At 45.2% G+C, this 7,460-nt stretch overlaps 1 protein-coding gene across 1 annotated transcript in view; it reads right to left on the bottom strand.

Annotated features, from left to right (window-relative positions):
- tln2b (talin 2b) overlaps positions 1 to 1,242 on the bottom strand; it is a 297,300-nt gene extending 296,058 nt beyond the window's left edge. Inside the window, exon 1 of the mRNA XM_043680129.1 lies at positions 938 to 1,242. The gene's annotated coding sequence lies outside the window, so the exon portion shown is untranslated. The remainder of the gene's footprint in view (positions 1 to 937) is intronic.
- Between the last annotated feature and the right edge of the window lie 6,218 nt (positions 1,243 to 7,460).

The following is a 7,460-nucleotide window of genomic DNA, read 5'->3' as shown; positions in this document are numbered from 1 at the left end:
AGTGGGAGGAGTGGGAAAGTGGGAAGGGTGGGAAAAAGCAGGGGGAGTGGAAGAGGAGGGAAAATGGGAAAGAGGGGAAAGGGGGAGGAGGTGGGAGTGGGGAGGAGAGTGGGGTGAGGGTCTGATGGTGTGATAGTCCGGGCTCAATCCCCCCTCCCCCCACACACAATGCAGGCGGCTCCTCATCCCACCCTCCCTCCAACCTTCGCACCTTCCGCTATCTTGTCCCCCTCCCCTTCCCTCCTCTCCATTGGGATTAGAGCGGGGATGGGGATGGGGATGACACACAATGCAGGCGGCTCCTCATCCCACCCTCCCTCCAACCTTCGCACCTTCCGCTATCTTGTCCCCCTCCCCTTCCCTCCTCTCCATTGGGATTAGAGCGGGGATGGGGATGGGGATGGGGATGGTCCCTACTAATTTACGGGGAAGATACACAGGGAAATATGGCGGCTCGAAACCTCCTGTAACCCATAGGCACTGGCAGAGGGAACCTGAGAAATTAACATCGGGAGCGAAACAGAGAGGCTGGGGAACCGCACTTAGCACAGACACACACCCACACACAGATCACCCCACATCCACTCTCTCTGCTTCGCATTTCTCACTAAGATGCGAGATTTTCCATTTCATTTCTGAATGCTATTACAAATCCTAACCTACCATACAATCCATGACTGGGATCTGAAATTCATCTCAATTCCATACATATCAATGCAATCTCTCTCTCTCTCTCTCCTTCTTTCCCCGCGTTTCAATCTGTCAACCTGCACACATTTGCCTTCAATACATTCTCTCCCCAACAGCCAAAGGGACACAAAATGAAACTGCCAGGAAAATGGTATAGGGGAACACACAGAGACTAGCCCAGGATCTAGCAGGCTGGAGCTATGCTGCAGACTGACTGACTTGACGAAGCAGAAACGGAAAGGTTTACCTGTAGCATTCCTAGGCAGACATCGCGTGTGATAGCATTTCCCCAACAACTGACTCTCCCGTTTGCAACCAGCCTCCAGAATGTGGTCCGGGGGGGGAGTGGAATATATGTAAAAAACACAAAGATTTCAACCAGCACTATGGCCGGAAAAGCGTCATCATTCCGGGACTAGAGATTTTGGCGGTGAAAGGTCACCTTCCCAAATCCTAAATTAGTTGGACGAGCTCCTGGGGGTGGGGGGAAAATAGTGTCTTCAAGCTGCGGCTGCAGAATGGGAATGGGAGCCGGAGAGCAGCAGCAGCTCCTGTGTTCCTGCATTGAGGCTCCTTCTGCATTACCTTATCCAACTCCAACCCCCCCCCTCTCACTGCATGACCATACACTCAGGCAGAGATTGGGCTTCACTTGGGTGGGAGTGTGTGCGTGCGTGTTTAATTTTTATGTCGACCCATTGACATCTAAAGAAGGTCTCTGCATCTTGCAAACGCTTTCACGCCCTGCATCCTCCCTGTCACACTGATTGCCCTCTGTGCGGATTGCATTGTCGAGGTTTTAACAGGGAGAGCACCATCACCACAGAAATTCCTATCCATCGACATCACCTGTTATTTTGAAATGAGCAGCGGCTTGTTTTCCCCACGCAACGGGATTTTCTCCTCCCTGCGAGATACCCACAGTGTTTTGAGAACTGAATGCCATTCTTTTCAAACGGCGAAGTAATGGTTACACTGTGGTGGGGTGTTACATCGAAAGATAGGAGCCAAGGCTACCACACAGAACTCAACATAGAGATGTACAGCACGGAAACAGACCCTTCAGTCCAACTCGTCCATGCCGACGAGACATCCTAAATTGAGGTAGTCCCATTTGCTAGCATTTGGCTCATATCCCTCTAAAACCATATCGCTCTTCCTATTCACACACCCATCAGATGGCTTAAAATGTTGTAATGAATTCTCATTTTTAATATACATACAGATTGCTACCCACCCATGCAGATGTCAATTATGATGTGGAGGTGCCAGTGTTGGACTGGGGTGCACATAGTTAAAAAACATATAACACCCGGTTATAGTCCAATAGGTTTAATTGGAGGTACTAACTTTTGAAGCGCTGCTCCTTCATCAGGTAGCTGATCAGTGTTCTGAAAGCTAGCACAGTAGCGCCTCGATTTATGAACTTAATCCGTTCCGGGACCCGGTTCGCAAACCGAAAAGTTCACGAACTGAATCAGTTTTTCCCATTGTTCGGATAGCGTAAGAATGCTTGGACGGCTGTTCACAGCACACGCGCCAAAGATAAACTGAATGAGGTCACGCAGGGCCCGAGAGCTTTTGCATTCAACAAGCGTGTAGCAAAGCAGAACAATGAAACTATGTGGTCACACACGGGCTTTTTGCATTCGTACCTTGAATTTTGTACGTGCGTTGAAGCAAAATGTTACGTACAATCCTCTTCGTAAATCGATTTGTACGTGAACGGGGTCGTTCGTATGTCGAGGCGCTACTGTACTTGCTAATAAACCTGCTGGACTAAAACCGAGTGTTGTGTGATTTTTTTTTAAAATGTCTATTATATTTGCATATCTATAGATTAATATATATGCTGAATACATACTTCATTTTCTATATAGCTCTACATATGTTTCACATGTATCTGAATTTATAGCCATCAGAAGAACATATTTAAATTAAGAATAGCAATTTCAAATTTCACCAGTTTGCCATATTAATTGAAACTGTAAAGATCCACACTGTGAACACAGAGAGCTTCAGAGATAAATGATAATTGGATGAACATTCTGAAAGAGAATGAGATATTCTCAAGTCATCACAGGTTGGGGATTTGAAAATCATCAGAACAAAACCTGCACACATCCTGACGTGACAATTACTTGCACTGCATTAAATCAAAGTAATCATCTTAGGTTAGGATATAGTAACTCATAAAACAGTCCTGCCCATGATCAGAAAGTCACCATGACCTGATTTGACAAATAAGCAATGCTGTTCAGGAAACATTTACAAGACCAAAAATGGACGAAAAATCATCCAGTCAGATTTTGAATAAATTTTGCTGGTGGATAAGTCTCTTGTTGATATAAATAGTTTGCAGACTATTAGTTTTATAGAACTGTTTAAAATTAATATTCACATGTATAACTTGGGAAAAGAAATTCCCATGTGGGTCCAGTACCAGTCTTTAAACTTAAAGAGAGAGGTTGTGATACTGAATTGTAAAAAGGATAGTTCTTTCTAAAAAAAAGTTCTTTCTAGTAGCCTCTGCAAACTACTCAGATTGTCTAAAACCAGGAGAGACAGCAAGGTGGTTTCATCCTGTAGCTAATTTCCACTCCATGCATCAAGATTTTATCCCATTGGGATCAAGTTGGGAATCTGGGGAGGAATTGGAAGGAAGCTTGCTGCAATATCTTGAAGAAAGTTAAAAAAAAATGAGGAGCAGAAAATGTAGAGATTTATACCCAGTCAGAGGGAAAGAGACTACTCTCATGTGATGAGGATGAGGTTGAGGAAAGAAGTGAATAGATAGAAATTTAGTAAACCTGAGCAGAGAGGTTCAGCAAAAACACACTCAGTTTTGGGAAGTCAAATTGCAAGCTTAAATTGAAGGTAAATGAGAATATTCTTGAATTCCACAAATGTTTCTCCATTCCAACTTCATTGGGATCCTTCCTGGTGAGATCTCAGGGTATAACTGAACAAGGCTGTTTGTCAGGATATAACTGAACAAAGTGTTTGTTAGGGAATAACTATATAAGGCAGTTTGTCAGGCTACAATTGAACAAGGAGGGTGCTTGTGCTGCAGTGGTAGTGTCCCTCCCTCTGAGCAAGGATGGCACAGTTGAAGTACTTCACCCCACCCCACCACACCCCTCTCCCACTTGCTCCAGAGGTGTGAAATAATATCTCTGAATGGGTTGATTATAAATTACTTGGTGAACAAGAAGGTTTGACAGAGTTTAACTGCAGAAGAAAGTTTGTCAGAGTCTATCTGTACAAGGACGTTTGACGGGGATAACTGTGTAAGGACGTTTTTCACTGTATAACTGTACATGGAAACTTTGTCACAGTATGTTTATAAAGTGAAGCTTGCCAGGGTATAGCTGAACAAGTAAATGCATTTTAGCTTAACTGGACAGTAACAGGAAGCCGCCAACTGCGTTATCTAAGCATTTGCAATATCTACTCTTGCTGATCCTGCGCTGTTTCTTTTGGAGCCCCTTAAGAAGCTATACATAATTCAAGACCACCTTCAGTGGCAGCACATCTCCGTCAACCTGCTGTCCCTCAACGACATGCTCTGAAAACACCAACATCAGTTTCCATACTCCTGGTGATGATCACCCAGCTCTACATCGCCACCTTGTTGTCGACTACTCCAGTGCCTCTGTTTAATGGGTCACACACTTCACATTTATCAGGGTGAGCAGAAAGTTCCTGCATCCAAGACAGTAGCTACTGGGCAAAGTTTAATGCCCACCATGGAGGTGAGTTTGGAGCTGGGGAAGGAAGATTTAATCGGGACGGGCGGCACGGTGGCACAGTGGTTAGCACTGCTGCCTCACAGCGCCAGAGACCCGGGTTCAATTCCCGCCTCAGGCGACTGACTGTGTGGAGTTTGCACGTTCTCCCCGTGGCTGCGTGGGTTTCCTCCGGGTGCTCCGGTTTCCTCCCACAGTCCAAAGATGTGCAGGTCAGGTGAATTGGCCATGCTAAATTGCCGTAGTGTTAGGTAAGGGGTAAATGTAGGGGTATGGGTGGGTTGCGCTTCGGCGGGTTGGTGTGGACTTGTTGGGCCGAAGGGCCTGTTTCCACACTGTAATGTAATCTAAAAGATGAGTTGTGGCTGCTGGGCAGGGACCCACCACCCCTCAAACATACCCACGGAGACACACACACGCATATAAACATACACAGGAACACAGACACACACATATTCTCTCTCTCTCTCTCTCATTCTCTGCAGCCTTTACCCCAGTTAAGCTCATCACAGGAAAAGAAACTGGAAGTCCTCGCTGGCATTTTCTCTGGGCATCCACCTTGGCCATTGTGCCTCAAGACCCCTGGACCCTGTGAACGGGCAGCAACCACTTGAACCCTCTTTCCACAGATGCTGATATTGGAAAAGCACCAGCGTCACCACATCACCAGGGCACAGCTCGGTCTCACTTGTAATACAGTTTAATACTGTACTATGGAGCACACCGACACCTTACATCTCAATACTGCTGCCAGACCACTTTGCACATCTCATACATCAGAATAAGGTTACAAATCACACAACATCAGGTTATAGTCCAACAGGTTTAATTGGAAGCACTAGCTTTCAGAGCGCTGCTCCTTCATCAGCAACCACCTGATGAAGGAGCGTTGCTCCGAAAGCTAGTGCTTCCAATTAAACCTGTCAGATTATAACCTGGTGTTGTGTGATTTTTAACTTTGTACACCCCAGTCCAACACCGGCATCTCCAAGTCATCAGGCATTCTCGGGACCTTAGCTTGTTATTTTAATGACGTTGGAAAAATTGCAACACGTGGTGCAGCTCCAGATAAAAGCCCACTCAAATGTGAGGCCCAGGGAGAATCAGCTCAGTCGGACTCTAGAGTGGTCCCAATTGCACACTCGATATTCCCAGGAGTTGGTCAGTCACCATGTCCCGGATTTGCACTGCTAATACAATCAGAGAGTTATAGAGCCATACAGCACGGAAACAGACCCTTCGATCCAACCAGCCCACACCAAACCATGTTCCCAAACTAAACTAATCCCACCTCCTGCATTTGGCACATATTCCTGCAATCCTTTCCTATTCATGAACTTATCCCAAATGTCTTTTAAATGCTGTAACCGTAACTGCATCCACCACATCCTCTGGAAGTCCATTCTACACACAAACCACTCTCTGTGTAAAAACGATTGGCCCTCGGGTCCTTTTTAAATCTTTCTCCTCTCATCTTAAAAAATATGCCGCCTAGTTTGGAACTCCCCCACCCTATGGAAAAGATCTTTGCTATTCACCTTATCTATACCCCTCATGATTTGATAAACCTCTATAAGGTCACCCCTCAACCTCCTGTCTTCCAGTGAAAAATGTTCCACCCTATCCGGCCCTCCATTCCCAGCAACATCCTGATAAATCTTTTTTGAACCGTGTCCAATTTAATAATATCCTTCCTATAACGGGGTGACCACAACTGCGCACAGTATTCCAGAAGATGCCTCATCAACGTCCTGTACAACCTCAATATGACAAACAGGGTTAAGGAAAATCCCAAAACCTTTTATTCGTATATAAGGAGCAAGAGGGTAACTAGAGAAAGGGTTGGCCCATTCAAGGACAAAGGAGGAAAGATATGCGTGGAGTCAGAAAAAATGGGTGAAATTCTTAATGAGTTCTTTGCATCAGTGTTCACTGAAGAGAGGGACATGGTGGATTTTGAGTTTAGGGATAGATGTTTGATTACTCTCAATCAAGTCAGCATTAGGAAGGAGGAATGTTGGATATTCTAAAAGCCATTAAGGTGGGCAAGTCCCCAGGTCCAGATGGGATCTATCCCAAGTTCCTCAGAGAAGCAAGAGAGGAAATAGTTAAGGCTTTAACAGATATCTTTGCAGCATCCTTGAACACGGGTGAGGTCCTGGAGGACTGGGGAATTGCTAATGTTATCCCCTTGTTAAGAAGGGTAGCAAGGATAATCCAGGTAATTATAGACTGGTGAGCCCAGTGTCAGTGGTAAGGAAGCTACTGGAGAAGATACTGAGTGATAGGATCTATTTACATTTGGAAGAAAATGGGTTTATCAGTGATAGCCTGCGTGGTTTTGTGCAGGGAAGGTCATGTTTTACCAATTTAATAGAATTCTTTGAGGAAATGACAAAATGTGTACAGTTCTGGTCACCACATTACCAGAAGGATGTGGATGCTTTGGAGAGGGTGCAGAGGAGGTTCACTAGGATGTTGCCTGGTATGGAGGGTGGTAGCTATGACGAGAGAGTGATGATTGAGGGGCTGTAGATATCATATACATGGACTTCAGTAAGGCGTTTGATAAGGTTCCTCATGGTAGGCTGATGGAGAAAGTGAAGTTGCATGAAGTCCAGGGTGTACTAGCTAGATGGATAGAGAACTGGCTCGGCAACAGGAGACAGAGAGTAGTAGTGGAAGGGAGTTTCTCAAAATGGAGACCTGTGACCAGTGGTATTCCTCTGCGATCTGTGCTGGGACCACTATTGTTTGTGATATACACAAATGATTTGGAGAAAGGTATAGGTGGTCTGATTAGCAAGTTTGCAGATGACACTAAGATTGGTGGAGTAGCAAATAGTGAATGGGGACTATCAGAGAATGCAGCAGAATATAGATAGATTGGAGAGTTGGGCAGAGAAATGGCAGATGGAGTTCAATCCAGGCAAATGTGAGGTGATGCATTTTGGAAGATCCAATTTAAGAGCGAACTACATGGTAAATGGAAAAGTCCTGGGGAAAATTGATGAACAGAGC

This window comes from Chiloscyllium plagiosum, chromosome 40, assembly GCF_004010195.1.
Source record: "Chiloscyllium plagiosum isolate BGI_BamShark_2017 chromosome 40, ASM401019v2, whole genome shotgun sequence".
Classification (NCBI taxonomy): domain Eukaryota; kingdom Metazoa; phylum Chordata; class Chondrichthyes; order Orectolobiformes; family Hemiscylliidae; genus Chiloscyllium; species Chiloscyllium plagiosum.
Note: the sequence above shows the minus strand (reverse complement) of the source record. Positions and strands in the feature narration are given on the sequence as shown.